Below are 16,530 nucleotides of genomic sequence, written 5' to 3' on the forward strand. Positions count from 1 at the left end.
TGGATCCTGAGTTAGGTACACTTGTTATCCCCATTTTGCATGTGAGGAAATTGAAGCACAGAGAGGTTAAGCCACTTGCCTGGGGACACACAGCTAGCGAGTGGCAGAGCAGCGATTTGAAACCCATGAGCTACACCTACTGCTAAGACTTTCTGCACTAGTGGTACATCTTCTCCATGAGGTAAGGTTTTTGGTCTGTCTTGTTCTCAGGTACCCCCATGCCTAGAAGAGGGCCCAGCATGCAATAATGCTCAATAAATATTTGTTGAATAAATGAAATGAATAGGTGAACAATCAGTTGCCATAATTAGAAGGCAATCAGAAAAAAAAACCCATAAAGGAGACCAAACAAGTCTGGCAAGGTCTCATTGCCCAAGGAACCGAGCATGAAGCCTGTCCTCTCCTGGTTCAAACAAGACACTAGTACGGGTTGGAGAGAGAGTGAGGAGACACTAGTGTCTAATGGAGACGAGGTCCTTGACAAACTAGAAGGGAATTCCAAGGGACTTGAAAGGGAGCTGATTTTCTCCCCTTGGGAGTCAACTATTATTAATATATGTTTTAACACCTTTATTGGAGATCCAATTCACATACCATACCAGTCGCTCAACGTGTACAATTCAGTCTTTTTTAGTATATTTGTATGATTGTATAACTTTGTCTAATTTTTGAACATTTCGCATCCCCCCTAAAAGAAATCTTGTCCCCTCTGTTAGCAGTTACTCCCCATTCGTCAGACCCCTCCAGCCCTAATCAACCACAAATCTACTTTCTATTTCTATGGATTTGCCAATTCTGGACATTTCATATAAATGGAATCACACAAATGGCCTTTAGAGTCTGGTTTCTTTCACTTAGCATAATGTTTTCAAGGTACATCCATCTTGTTCTCAGTTGTTTAATGCCCTGTCCCGGGTTCATGTAAAACCATCTCATTTACGAGTCCCTCACTTGGGGGAGCATGGCCGTGGTGAATAAAGAAGTGTGCGGGAGCCCTGGCTCCCTCCTGCTCCTCGTGGAAGTGTGCCGGCCCAGCTCTCCCTGCCTCTGGGCCCAGCAGCTCCCAGGATGGGGGTGGGGGAGGGGTGTGTCTTTCCGCTGTCCTTGGGGCTGGGCAGGGACTGGCCCACATGTCGCTGCTGCTCAATCCTCCTTCCTAAATCAGGACTCCGGGCACTCCTGGGAATCACTGTCTGTTCCCCTCTCTGGGAGTGTGAATGAGTCACTGGGCAAGCATTTCGGCAGCACCTGTGTGTGTCGGTCTGGGGCCCGAGGAGCTGGGGCAGTGGCGGGGAAAGAGGTGGCCGGCCTCTCAGGAGGCCAGCGAGGGGGCTGCCGGACTCACACCCAGGCCAGGTTCCCTAGAAGCAGGCTTTTCCTGCCTCTGCCCTTATCCTTGTTCTGGCTGCAGGAGGCCGTTTTATGTGGAAATCAATTTCTGTGTTTAGCTGCTGTCTTCCCAAGAAGACTGAGTACCTGAATCGCCCAGGCTCTGAAGCATATTCTTTTTGGAATCTCTCATAACTACTGTTGGAAAATCAGCCCCTAAGGACCCTGTAAGGTAGCTGGTCTTCCCCCCATTTACAGAAGAGGAAACCAAGGCTCAGGAAAGTCGAGTGACTTGTACAAGTTGTCATGATTAGGAAATACTGGAGCTGGGGTTTGAACTGGACACCAAAGCCTGTGCTCTTGACCAAACAGGGAGGCAGAGGCTGTAGTGGGGACACCAGGGCCATGGGTACCAAGAAATGGGACATTTACCTTGGGTGCTCCTTCTGGAGTGTGGTGCTGTGTTACCGCACCAGGTTCACTTTGCCGAAACGCTGAGACACCGAGGTTCACAGGGAAGCGCAGACAGGAGGAAAAACCTACCTCCTCGAAGGCGAAGGCGAGGAGGGGCTGGGGTATTTCTGGGATAACGAATAAAGCGGCAGGGCGGTCTGAGGCCTGGGGAAAGGTGATTGGGAAAAGATGCTGTCATTTTTGTTCTTCCCAGGTGCAAGCAAGCTACAGGCCTCCGCACATTCAAAAATGAAGGCGCTTAGCACAATCTGAGGGTTGAATTTTCCACCCTCTGATGTCAAAAAGTCACCAAGGGAATACTCATGCATGCCCAGGTGAAGGGTTGGTGGTCCTGTCCAGCTGTAACCGGCTCAGCTGGAACGAGACAAAGCTGACTCCAAGTTCCCGGAAAACAACCCGGGCAACTGTCTTATTGTTTAGGCTACTTGCCCTTGGAGGACACGCAGGTCCTTGATTAGTGAAGTCAGGTGAAATGGATATGACTCATTACTCATGGCTTTGGCTGGCTCTTGGGCAGAGAGTCAGGGAATCTGCCAGGGGAGGGGGAGGTGTCTCTATCCAACCAATCCTAAAAAAAAGAAGCTCAGAAATGTGTTGGAGTTGGAGATGTGGAGCATGCAGTGTGATGTTCCTGGAGATTTGCCCCACACCAAAGCACCTCAAGTCAAGGCCCTTTGGGGGATGGGTGACAGAACTCAACCAACTTTAGCAAAAATGGAAACTTATTGACACATGTAATTTAAAATATTCAGTATAGATCTCCCTTCAGGTATGGCTAGATCCAGGGGTTTAATGATTAATGCTGTTGTATCACTTTCTTTTGGCCCTGCTTTCCTGTTTGGCTTCCTTCTTAGGCAGGTGTCTTGTGGTGGCATAGATGGCCACCGGGAGCTCTAGGCTTTCTTCCTCCGAGTTTAGTATCACCGAGTGGAAGAGAGTTTCTCATTTTCAATGGCCTTAGCCTTCGCTAAAGTCCTGGGGTTGCTGCTTATTGGCCAGGCTCATCTTCCATGCTCATCCCTGAACCAGTCAGGCAGTGGGGAATGAAATGCTCTGATGGGCTGGGGCTGGGCCAGTTGTGCACCCCTGGAGGTGGGAGAGGGGTCAGTCCTACTTGAATCACGTGGACCAAAGGGAAGGGATAGTTCCCCTAGGAAAACTCAGAGTGCTGGTATCACAAGCAGCAGGAAGTGGGCTGGGCAACGGACGTTCTCCGCTTGGGAGGTGGAGGAGCTACCCCCCAGCTAGCTGTGTGACCTTGAGTCAGCCCCGTCCCTCCTCTCAGCCCCAGTTTCCCCCATCTGTACAGCGATGATCTCCTTGGACTCATCCAGCTCTGAACTTTTGAGGCCAAAAGATTACATCTAGCCAGCTGCCCAGCATCCTAGCTTGACAGATCCAAGCTGTGACTTAGGAATGCGTGGCTTTCGCACACCCTGAGTTTGAACTTGGGACCAGACATGCAGCCTCCTGTTCCTGCCCATCCAGGCAGGGTACAGCCTGTGACGGTGGGAGGGAAGGGCTCTGAGGAGGTTTCTTTGCACATCCCCAGCATTCTCCATCTATAATTGGCTCCAAATGGAATGATCTCATCCCTGAACACTGAGGAAGAAGGGTGCGGGTGGGGAAAATCGCATGCTGGCAGCATCTGACATAGTTTGTGACTAACTCGTTTCCCTCTGGGAGAGAGAGATGATCTGCTCCCCCAAGACGTCATTAAAGTTTGAAGAAAAAAAAAAGTCTCGGTAATAGATTGAGGAAGCCTCTAGCTTTTTGGACTTTTGAGAGGCCCAAGGCATTTCTTCACTCTGTCCAAACCAGGTATCTTCTGACTGCTGCTCACAAGTCAGTGTGACCACTGTTCACATCAACCCCTGGCCGGAGACGAGGTGAGCACGGCCAACCGTCAAGCGATTTGTCCCATATGGATTCCTGGTGGAGTTCAGTGGCTGGCTGAAGCTCATTTAAATGCCCATACATTAATTGTGAAAGATGAGCTCCCGATCAACTTTTTAAAAGCTTGTCACAGCACCATCTGTTTGGCGTTTGTCACTATTGCATTACATAAGAGGAAAGACATTTTTAAAGAATGCGGCTGCATTTAGTAATTGGATCGCCGGAGAGGAGCCAAGCTGGGGAGGATGGCACTGTGATCTGGGGTGCGGCGGCCTCCCCAGGTTCCACACCGTCTTGGCAGAGACCTAAGTGCAGGCCAGTTGGAAGACAGGCCCGTGGTGGCTTCTTTTCCTCTTGCCTTCCCTCCCACCCACTCTCTCGTATTTTTCCCTCCCCCCTATTTGTTCTGCCTCACATTTGCCCCTGTGATCAATTCTGTCAAGTATTAGCGATAACCAAATGACTTCACTTCCCTAAGTCCCAATTTCCTCATCTGGAAAGCAGGAATAATAATACAGTGCTGCTGTGAGGTTTAAATGCATTGACACCTACGGTGCCTGGCCCGTAGTGAGCGCTTGCTAAGTGTTAGCTATCATACAAAGCTGTGTCTGATACATCAAGGGGCCAAATACATGTCCATTTTCTTTCCTTTCCCACTGCCTTCTGTTTGATTTAACAAATATTTAGGAAGGGCCTACCTGAGAGGCAGCGTTGGCTTCAAGGATGTGCATCCTGGACAGTCATACAGGGCCTGCGCTCCGAAGGGCCCTGCACTTGGATTATTGCTCTGTTGTTGCTGTCTTGAGATTCTTCCTCATATTTGAACCTGGGGCCCTGCACTATCATTTTGCCCTGGGCCCTGCAGATTATGAAGCTGGTCCCACCAGGACGTCTAGAATGATACTATGTTTTATTGGACTGCTTGAGATTGGAAACAAACAATTCAGTCCACATTTTAAAATTTGGAGAGTTCACATAAAAATCTGATGTATTTTGGAAAATTAGAATGTCTTGCCATAGTCTGTCTATATTCCCACATGCCTCCGACAATGGGCTGAAGCTGGTGGGGGGGGTGCCCTCTAGAAGGGGCACGTGCTTTAGTCCCACGGTCCCCACCACTCCTGGAGGCTTTGAACTGAGTCCCTTTGCTCATTTGCAGAGCACCTGGGATGGTGGCTGGGGTCATGGGCTTTGCTGCCAGGTATATTTTCAGCTTTGCCATTGACCTTGGGCAAGTAGCTCTTTGTCTTAGTTTTCAATCTGTAAAATGGAGATGATTATGAGAACAGTATGAAGATTAGATTAGTTAATACATGTAAAGCATCTAGACATTGTTGTATTATTATTGGTGTTCTTTTACTCTCACCTGGTGCAGAGGTGCAGACTCCATGTCTGGACCTGCAGCAGCTGCCTATGAGCTCTCTTTCCTCCTGACATCCTGGGCAGCATCCCTGGTCAAATTTCATTTTCTCTCCCTCTACCTGCAGCATCGGGGCTCACACCTTGGAGTTGCCCTCCTAGAGTTACAAGCATCACTTTGAGGGAAGGGCCTTTTGTTCCTTAAATAGGCCAAGTCATCCCTGCTGCAGGGCCTTTGTACATGCTGCACTTCCTTTTTGGCTATCTGCTAATTCTGGTCTAGCTCAAATGTCACCTCTCAGGGCGGCCACCCTAAGTAGCTCCTGCCCCAGTACCTCCCGTCATACATGTTCAGCTGTATTACCTTCTTTTCAGAATTTATTTGTCTCTCTCCCAGAGGACCTGGCCTGCCTTGGTCATTGCCATGTCCCCAGCACCTAGACCATTGCCTGGCACATGATACGTACGATAATTATTTGTTGAATGAATGAATTAATAGGCTCATTAACTCTTCATGGCCACCCTGTAACATAGGGTCAGGAGGGGAAGTGACAGCTCAAGGTCACATAGCCAAGAAGGGGCAGGAAAGGAGGTGGGGACCAGGTGCCCTGCTTCTACCCTTCCTGTGGCTCTCAAGTGGGAAAAGGATAGACATGTAGACCTTTGGGCCCACCCAGCCACCCAGAAGGGGTCAAGTATGGAGTAAAGCCCAGGCAACAGCTTCTGAGTGTGGTAAGAGTGAGCCAGCCAGGCAGCCAGGAAGCAGGACTGTTTACAGGAGCTGAAGACCATTGCCATGACAACTGGACAGCCTACAGCTTCCAGCTGTCATCAGGGATGCAGGTTTGCACTTGGCTAGGATGCAGTGAGGACAATAGAGATAGAACTGGCAGATAGAACTGGGGGGAAGGCAAGGCCCTCAGACACCCAGGCTGGGGGAAGGAGGTCTCTTTCCTGAGAGTTGCCTGAAAACTAGAAGGGCCTGGTGACACGACATAAGAGAGAGTGTGTGTGTGTGTGCGTGCAGAGGGAGAGTCTGGGCAGCGTGGAGCTGGGAAGCTGGGTTTGAATCCCAGCTTTGCCACTTCTGCATGGTGACAGCTTGTGCAAGTGATTTAACCTCTTAGAGCCTTTGTTCCCTCCAGTGAAAACTGGGGCTAGAAGATAGTAACTTATAGGACTGCTGTGATGATTAAATGAGATAATACTCATGTATACATCACTTAGATAATACATCACTTAGAATGTACCTTTCATTGTTACTTAGTTCTGGAAATCAACTTACATCTGACATTCGGTTGCCTTCCTCCTGGGGTAGTGGGACAATTGATCTCAGTCGTTCTCAGGGATCCCCACTTCGCTGGCTTATTTCATTCATTTAACAAATATTTATTGAGCACACACTCTGTGCCAGGCAATGTTCTAGAGGTTGGGAACACAACAGTGAACAAAGCAGACAAAATCCCTGTCAGCGTAGAGCTGACATTTTAGCAGGTTAGACATTAAATATGATAAAAAGGAAAATATATGTCAGACGGTTTTAAATGTTAAGGAGAAAAATAATGCAATGTTGGGGGATATGGACTGTGGGTGGGGAGTTGCAGCTTTAGACAGTGGTAGGATATAATGGTGTCAGAGGTCAGAGCCTCACTGAGAAAGCATAGGTTGAAGGAGGCAAGAGAGGGAGATACATGGTTATCTGGGGCAAGAGCATCCCTGGCAGCGCAAACAGCAAGTGCAAAGGTCCTGGGGCAGGAAAGTAAGTGTGGATGAAACTGTGTTGTATCTCTTGGCACATGTGCACGTGTGGTGTTATGTGACACATACTTAGTGCTAGATGATGATTGTGCATCTATGAAGGACGGAGATGTTTGTACATGTTTGTTCATACACAGGACTGCTGTGTCCAGCCACAGATGCTGCCTGCACAATGCAGGGGATGCCATCCATAAAGATTATAGTGGAATGAGACCTCCTGGGGCTGTGTAGTACAGTGGCCCTGTGCAGATTTATAAGTAAATATACAAAAACATGTCTGTGAAAATGTCCATATGTGCATGTGTCTGGACATTTGGACATAAGTGATATGTAAATGTGTGCATATGGATATGTCTTTATTTAAAATGTCAATATTTTGATTATCAGAGATTTTTGCAATATTGATTTTTAAAAAATATTATTTATTTTGATTGCTTTTTGATACCCCTTTACATTTTATGCCACGGTGAGTGCCTTCCTCTCCTCTCCCTAGTGCTGGCCCTGCTCTGCCCGGGGATGGAAAATGAATAAGGGGGTCTGGCTGAGGTGGGGAAAGCCATTCCTCCCAGTTTCTTCCAGCATCTGTGCTCATCAGCATGTGACCAGAATCCAACCCAATCTGAGTACCTCTTGTTCCTTTAAAACAAGATTTATTGAGTGCTGATATGTGCCAGAGACTCGCATATATTATTTTGTTTTATCCTTACAAGCATCCTCTGGTTTGTCCGTTCAGTTGCATATGTACTTATTTATGGCCTACTATGTGCCAGGAGCACCACCTGGTATTCTTGCTGGCCCAGCATACATTCTTTGTTTTCCTGGTAACAGCACCCCAGTTTTTTGGGGGGAACCTAGCCTTTCCCCTCACAGTCCAAATGGTTCAGCCTGGGCTTTCTGCACCCCTCCCCCTCGCTCCAGGAGTGGGCATGTGGCCTGGGGGGCCCAGTCACATTGTCCATCTCTCTGGCTATAACGATTGGTTATAGGATGAGCATATGACCCAAGTTGAATCAGAATGAATCCTAGGACTTTTGCTGCCCTGTTGGGTAAAAGCTCTCTTTCAACCAAGATTTCTAGATGTAAGAATAGTATAACCCTGGAGTTCCTAGTAAGGATCCACTACATGGAGAAAGAAAAAACTGAGCTCTTGGCACCTTTAGAGCCCCTGGATCCAACTGTACCTGAAGCTATTGCCCTAAGACTTTCCAGTTCTAAGAGTTTACAACTGTTTTTTTAATTAAATCAATTTAATAGGACATTTAAAATCCTGTGTGTGGCATCTTTACATATTTTCTCCTTTAATTCAGAGTTGAACTCAGTGGAGAAGGGGCTAAGTCAGTGGAGAACTGACTCTCAGGGAGGTAAACGACTTGTCCAAGGTCATGCAGCAGGTCAGTATTTGAAGCTTGGATTCGAACCCAGGTCTCTCTGACTCTTGAGCCTTTCTTCCTTCCACATTGTCCAAGCTCTGGACAAGAGGGTCTGTGGGGATAATAGACAAAAGACCAAATCTCATTTTGGATACTATTTTTCTGTGTGACCTTGATCAGATATTTCTCCAATGTGAACCTCAGTTTTCCCATCTGTAAAATGGGGAACATAGTAGTGCCTATACCATCTGTTTGTCATGAAGGTTGAATGAGATAGATAACTTGTGTAAGTTAACTTGCGTAAGTTAAGTATTTAGAACAGGGCTGGGCAGGTAGGGTGAAAATGAGCTATTATTACCATGGCTTGTTTTTGGAGGAAAGGAAGGATGTCTGGTGGCTTCATCCTTGCCTGCAGCCAACATGCTCCCTGCCTCCCTGCTGGTCCCAGGTTCCCAACAGCCCTTGGGTGGTGCCTTCATCCATCTCCTGCCAGATGCACAGACCTGGCCCACTTACCCAGGAAGCAGGCACTTAAGGAGCTGCTTCCCCAGTTTCTCTTTTAATTTTCATTACATAAATTTCACATTTCCTGGAATAGAGATCTTGAGTGGTGGGACTCATTTGGAAATCGAGTCAGCAAAGGCCTCATTTATATTAATGGGGCCTCTAGTCTGGCTGGCAGGGAGGCCAAGACAAGGATGGATGGTAGTGACTCCCGGCCGAGCTGCTCCAGACTGAGCTCTCCGACACTGCCTTGGAGGAGCAGATACCTCAGGTTTAGCTTGGACCATACTCATTATGTGATAGGCTCTGGGATGCAAAGCTGTGTTGTTTCATGGCTTAAATCCCCCAATGGCTGCCCACTGCACTTAGAGTAACCCTGCTTAACAAGTGCTGTGTGATGGACCCTGCTGACCTCTCCCACCTCCTACCCACTACTCTTCTCCTTAGTCATCTGTCTCCAGCCAAACTGGCCTCCCAAGATTGTTCCTACCTCAGTGCCTTTGCACCTGCTGTGCCTTCTGCCTAAAGAGCTCTCCCAGCTCTTCCAGTGGCTATCTCCTCCCATCAATCAGATTTTGTTTTACTATCACCACTTCTGGGAGGTCTTCCCCAACTGCCTGTCTAGAGTGACACTCCCCAATCATACTATATCACTGCCTGTTTCATTTTCTCCACAGCACAGGTGCCATCTTGGAAGTGGGTCCTCCAGCTCCAGATAGACCTTTCGATGACTGTAGCCCTGGTCAAAATCTTGACTGCAACCTCATCAGACAGTCTGTCCTAGAAACATGCAGCTAAGCAACTCCCAAATTCCTGAACCACAGAAAATGTGTGAGATAATAGATGTTTACTGTTGTTCCAAGCCACTAAGTGTTGGGGTAATTTGTTATGCAGCAATAAGTAACTAATACATTTCCTCATCTGTAAGATGAGGATGATGATCATTTCACAGAGTTGTTGTTGGTGATAATTTTATAATACCCATGATGATAATTTCATAGGTTGATTTTCAGAGAGTTGTTGCTAAGAATTAATTAGCAAATGCATGTGAAGTGCTTGGAACAGGGCCTGGCACACTGTCAATGCTCAATAAATGGTAACCAGCATGATTTTATGTTCTCTGTGATTTGTGGCATTGTGAGGAGCTCAGCCTGGATGATAGATCTCCATTAAGGAACAGACAGAGGCCCCAGGCTGCCATGGGAATAATAATGATGGTAACAATGAAAGCTTACCATTATTGAGCACTGATTGCATACAAAGCCTTGGGCTAAGCATTTTACATCTTTTCATTGAAGCCCTCCAGGAGCCTTTTAAAGTAAATGCTGTTTCTCCCTCCCCACCCCCCCATTTTACGGACTAGAAAACCAAGGTCCAGAGAAAGGAAATGACTTGTCCTAAGTCACATAGCAAAGAAGTGATGTAGGCAGAATTTGACCTCAGATGCTTCAGAACCACTAGATTGAGCTGCAGCTTGAGTCCTCCCCACCCTGCCGCCAGCGCCAAAGCCTGTCATTCCCGTTCAGCAATTTCCTGTTTATTAGCACAGGGTTAAATGCCAGCCCATCTGACAACTGAATCACTTGTTCCCGTATTTCCCACTTGCAGAGGATCAAAGCCCCTTCCCCTTGGGAGACCAGAGGGTAGATTCCCTCAGAAATTTTGGTTTTTTTCTGATTCCAATATCCTCTCCCAGACTCTCAGCTTTGATATCCAGGATTAGGAATAAGAAGCACCCCCCCCCACCCCACCAAAAAGCACAAGAATATGTGCCTGGCCTTAGCTCCCTATAGTGTCTCATCAGAGGCTGTTTAATTAGTCCCAAACCTTTGCAGCCTGGCTCCTCCAGACATGCTGCCAGCTGGCTCTTCACAAACAGCTTTCCTAATATTTGCTGTGGGGACATGTGGCCATCAGGAGGGGCACGTCCCCAGACAGGCGATGAGCTCAGGACATGGGCATCGCCACACCTGCTCCTCTCTCGGAGGACAGGCAAACAGCTGTGCAACCAGTGACAACACAGCCTTTTTTGAGCTTGGGTCTTGTATGTGTACCAGTGTGTGGGCAGAAGGGCAGACAGGGGCCAAACCAAGGCTGATGGGGGCCTGGAGGGAGGGACAAGGACGTTTTGCACCTGCAATGTGGCAGTGGCCTTGCTGGACACGCTTTCCTTTGCACCATTGCTTCTCAGATACTTTGGACCATGAGTTGCAAGAAGAAGTATTTTGCATCATGACCTGTCTCACACACACACACACACACACACACACACACACACACACACTTGAAACAAAGTTTCATGAATCTATTCTCTCCTAGTCTCATCTAGTCTATATCATTCTTTCATCCAAAGTGCTATTGGTGACTCATGAAATAGATTTCAAAGTCCCCTAATTCCAGGATTCGTAATCTGGATTTGTGAACCTGGGTAGGACAAAACTCTATAGCTTTATTTTCACTGACCTCTAGCTGAAATGTAGCACTTCCTCCAGTTATAAATACAGGCAACAAATCTTAGTGGTATTAGCAGAATTTGTGACATTGTCACTAACAAAAATCACAGATTATTTTGCATCTCATTATAGATGTGATCTATGCCTTGAAATAGCATTTAAGTTTCAAATTCACTACCTCGAAATTATGGTAGTTACTAGATCCATTGCCAGGTCTTGTTATTTAATTTGCTAAGAAGCACATTTATTATTATACCATGTATTGAAAAATACTTTGATAATTGCATTGCAACAGAAATGGTTTCTTTTGTAAACCTGTGCGCTTTATGCATTTAAAATTTAAGACGGGGTCAGTTGGCTTCATTAGACAGCACGCAAAGTTTAAGAACCCTGGCCCCAGTGGGTCCCAGCTCACCAGTGCTGAAACACTGACCCAAGCTGTAAGCTCCAGGAGAGCAGAGCCCTGGAGTCTCACTGGTGCCCCGAGAACAGGCACTGAAACCGCATCAATGGCCACTTACCACGTACCAGCCTCTACACCAGGTGCTTTACACAGGCCATTTGTTTTAATCTTTACGCCAACCTTGTAAAGTAGGTACTTCTGTTTGCCCCATGGCTGTCTCTGCCTCTTTGCCCAATTTCATTTTTCTTCCTAGCACCAGACGTGTCATACATTTTAAGTCTGTTGATCAGCAGTCTTTCCCCCTAGGATGTGCATCTCTTTAAGGCAGGTATTTGCTTTGCTCAAGGCCATATCCCCACCCCCACCCCTAACCCAGACAGGGCTGGGACCAGGGTGAGCTGAGTGAGGCACTCATCTCTGTGCAAGATTTAGGGGGTGCCTAAAATTCAATCATCAAGATAAACAGCATTAAAAAAAATTAATGCAAAAAACCCCACTATGAACAAAATACCAGCATTTCAAATAAAGACGGCACCCAGTTCTACGCTGGTACAATTCTGCCTTGCTCACCTCATCCTATTCTTGGCCCCAAAGGGCTTCATTTATAACAGCTGCTTAAGTGAATTAGCCTTATACTGCAGATGGGAACACTGAGGTCCAGAAGCTAGGGACCTCCTTGATGTCATATAACAACTAAGTGGAGGAGTCAGGATTTTGAATCCACGCAGTCTGGCTCTGGCGGGGCCCTCTCCAACCCTGCGCTGCTCTACCTGCTGAATTACTACGCTCGATCCTTTTGGCAGACTCAGTAACCAGACAAAATTGGACAGATCTGGGTTAAAGTCTTAGCTTTGCCACTTCCTAGCTAGGTGTTGGATGTCCCCTTACTGCTCTTTGCTTCAGTTCCCTCAGCTGCAAAATGCAGATAATAACAATGTCTTCCCTGTAGTGTTTCGTGAGGATTCAGGGAGATAACACATGGAAAGGGCTTAGCAAAAGCATCTGGGACGCAGGAGATCTTGGGCCACACCCTGCCTCTTGCAGGCATCCTTGATCTGTGTGTGTGTACACGTGTGTGTGGTTTCTTTGAAGCCTCCTTGCCTGTTTCTGAGGTGAATGAGTGTGGTCTCCCTCTTTAGATTGTTACCTCCATGAGGGCAGGGATTCTGTCCAATTCAGCTTGGTATCCCCAGCACCAGAGGACCTATTTAAAGTGTTCAATAACTACTTATAGAAGGCAAGAAGGCATAAAAGAGAGAAGAAAATGAAGAAGGGGAAGTAAGGAAGGAAGGAGGGAAGGAGAAAGAAACAAAGGAGAGAAGGATGTCTTAAATCATCTCAGAATTGCAATGCTTACCCATAGCTGACATGTAGAAGTTGCTAGTATGTGTTTGTCGAGTGAGTGATTACTATAGCTTTATAGTAAGTCTTGAAGTTGGGTAGTATCAGTTCCCCAGCTTTGTTCTTCTTCAATATTGTGTTTTCTATTCAGGATCTTTTACTTCTTCATATAAATTCTAGAATAAGCTTGTTGATATCCACAAAATATCTTGCTGGGATTTTGATCGGCATTGCATGGACTCGCCAGATCAAGCTGGGGAGAACTGACATCTTGACAATATCAAGTCTTCATATCTGTAAGCATGGGCTATCTCTCCATTTGTTTAGTTCTCTTTGATTTCATTCATTATACTTTTGTAGTTTTCCTCCTGTAGATCTTATACATAGCTGTTAGATTTATACCTATGTAGTTTTTTGGTTGCTAATGTAAATGGCATTGTGTTTTTAACATTTCAAATTCTACTTGTTTATTGTTGGCGTGTAGGAAAGTCATTGGCTTTTGTATATTAATCTTGTATTCTGCAGCCTTGCTGTAGTCACTTACTAGTTCATGAATTTTTTTCTGTCAGTTCTTTTAGAACTGTTCTGTGCCATATGTACATATATAGAGGTATATGTGTATATATCTACATATACATAGTATACATAATGAAATACATTGTTGATATTATTATTTGTTAGATCAACTGAGAAGAAGGAAAATAAAAGTTTTTATTTTATCTTCACTTATTCCTTCTTTGATGGCTGTTCTTTCTTCGTGTTGATCTGAGTTTCTGACTTTTATCATTTTCCTTCTCTCTAAATAACTTTTTAAACACATTTCTGGCAAGGCAAGTCTACTGGCAGGAAATTCCTTCAGTTTTTGTTTGTCTGGGAAAAATCATTATTTTTCCTTCACTTTTGAAGAATAATTTTGCAAAGTACAGAATTCTAGGATGGGTTTTTTTTTTTCTTTCAACACTTTAAATATTTCACTCCTCTATCTTCTTGCTTGCGTGGTTTCTGAGGAGACGTGGGATGTAATTCTTTCCTTTGTTCCTCTATAGGAGCGGAGTTTTCCCCTTGGGCTTCTTTCAGGATCTTTTCTTATCTTTGATTTTCTTTTTCTGTAGCTTGAAAATCACATGCCTGGGTGTAGTTTTTTGTCTGTCTGTTTGTTTGTTTTTCATTTCTCCTGCCTTGTGTTCTCTGAGCTTCCTGGAGCTGTGGTTTGGTGTCTGACATTAATTTGCGGAAATTCTCAATCATTTTTTCCAATTATTTCTTTTGTTCCTTTCTCTCTTTCTTCTCTCTCTGCTCTTCCCATTATGCATATGTTAAACCTTTTGGAGTTGTTCCTTACATATTCTCTTCTATTTTTTTTATTCCTTGTTCTCTTTGCTTTTCAGCTTTTGAATTTCCACTTTGCTGGAGGGAGGAATTTACATTCTACTGGAGGGAGGTAAACAATAAACAAAATAACAAATAAAATATAATGTGTCAGAAGATGGTAACTGTTACAGAGAACCATCACACAGAGAAGGGAATGGATTGTGAGACGCATGTATGGCGGGGGGGATGGGGTTGTGGGGGAGGTGGCTATTATAAACAGGGAGTGAGCCATGTGACTAGGCTGGAGAAGATGTTCTGGGTAGAATGGATAACCAGAGCAAAGTCTCTGGGGTAGATGTGTGCTTGGTGTATTGGAAATTGACTGGCAGCTACTGTGTCTGATGGGGAGTGAAGGAGGTAAACAGTATTAAAATAAGAGGTCAGAGAGGGTGGAAGGGCCTGGGAAGGGGCCAGAAAGGAGCAGCATCATTGGAGAGCCCAGGGTGGGCGCGTTTGGGGAACAGCAAGGAGGCCAGTGACAGTGGAGCAGAGCACCCTCAGGGCGAGTAGGGGGAGACGAAATCAGAGAGGCAGGCAGGGGCCAGGGGACGTATGGCCTTGTAGACTCTGCCAAGGACTTTGTATTTTACTCAAAATGTGACGGGAAGCCTTTGGAAGGTTTTGACAGTGAAGTGACGTGGTCAAACTGACAGTGTGACAGGCTCCCTCTGGCCACTGTGTTGAGAAGAGCCTGAAAGGGACCAAGGGCAGAAGCAGGGAGGCTGGTCTGGAGGCTGCTGCAGTCATCAGGCAGCAGACGGCGAAGGCTTGGCCCAGAGCTACGGCGGCGGAGGGGTGAGGAGTGCAGCTTCCAGATCTATTTTGAAGGCAGAACCCACAGGAGCCGCTGGCAGGCCATTCACTTCAGCACTGTGTTTGTTACAGCCAAGGTTTGGAGGCGACCTGAATGTTCAGCTGTAGGAGACTAGCAAGTCCTCTGAACAACAGAGCAGGACACAGGCTTACAAAAGAATGGGGAGACTCTTCGTGTGCTAATAGAGAATGATTTTCAAGATATATCAAATGACAAACAGCAAAGTACAGAACAGTGTAAATGCTGCTCTTTGGGATATAATAAAACAAAACAAACGCGCGCGCACACACACACGCACACACTCATATGTGTTTTTGTCTTTGGCAAGATTGTCTCTGGAAGGATATATGAGAAACTGGTAGCAGTAATTGCCTCTGGGAACAGGGGAATGGGATCTAGAGGTGCAAGGGAAGTTTCACTTTTCACTATACCTTTTTGGGTCTTGGATTTTGTACCTCTTCCAGTGGTTCTCAACTAGAGGGGATTTTGTTCCTTGGGGGCCTTTTGGTTGTGTCTTGAGACATTTTTGGTTGTCACAACTGGGGTGCTCTTAGAATCGAGTGAGTCGAGGCCAGAGATGCTGCTGAACATCCTACAGTGCACAGGACGGCCCCACGACAAAGGGTGATCCGGCCCCAGATGTCAACAGTGCGGACGTTGAGAAACCCTAGTCTACTGAAAAAATGCAAGTTCTTCTTTTTTAAGGACAGCCTTTCATTTTCAGATTATATTGAGGTGGGGTGGGATTTGAAATATCCTTCCTTTTACTAGGAAATGGTGACAGTACATGGCAGTTCCTTTCCAACATCTTTACTTGGCACAATACCATGCCAGCAAAGCTTACATACTTTCCCAAACTGAACTGGCAGTTCTACTGGCCTATGAAATTCTAAAGTTGGAAACTACTCTTCCTAGACCTTGGAATGTAGTGGTTTTAAAATTTGTCCACAAAGTCTTCGATACTTCTCTCTTTATGAGGTGCCATTCCCCTCAAGCATGAGCTAATGAATAGAACTTGGTAGGAGGGAGGCTGTCTGATTTCTCTTCCATCACTCACTCTGGGAGAAGCCAGCAGTCATGCCGTAAGAACATTCAAGAAGTCTGTTATAAAGACATCCACATGGTGTGGAACTGAGGCCCCCTGAGCTGTGCTGGAATCAGATCTTCCAGCCTTAGTTAAGTTTTCAGATAACTGCAGCTGATGTCTTGATTGTAACCTCACGCCAGAACTACTCAGCTAAAGACCCTCCTGAATTCCTGACCCACAGAAACTATGAGACAATAAATGTTTCAAACTGCTAGGTTTGGGGGTAATTTGTTACACAGCAATAGATAACTGACAGAGAAATCATCAAGCCCTGTCAATCATGTTGGAGGTCACAAAAGGGCAACTTAAGAGCAGGGTAGCCTGTTCACAGATGTTTTCATTTGGCTACTACCGAAGGGGAAGAAGACCAA

This window comes from Camelus ferus, chromosome 19, assembly GCF_009834535.1.
Source record: "Camelus ferus isolate YT-003-E chromosome 19, BCGSAC_Cfer_1.0, whole genome shotgun sequence".
Classification (NCBI taxonomy): domain Eukaryota; kingdom Metazoa; phylum Chordata; class Mammalia; order Artiodactyla; family Camelidae; genus Camelus; species Camelus ferus.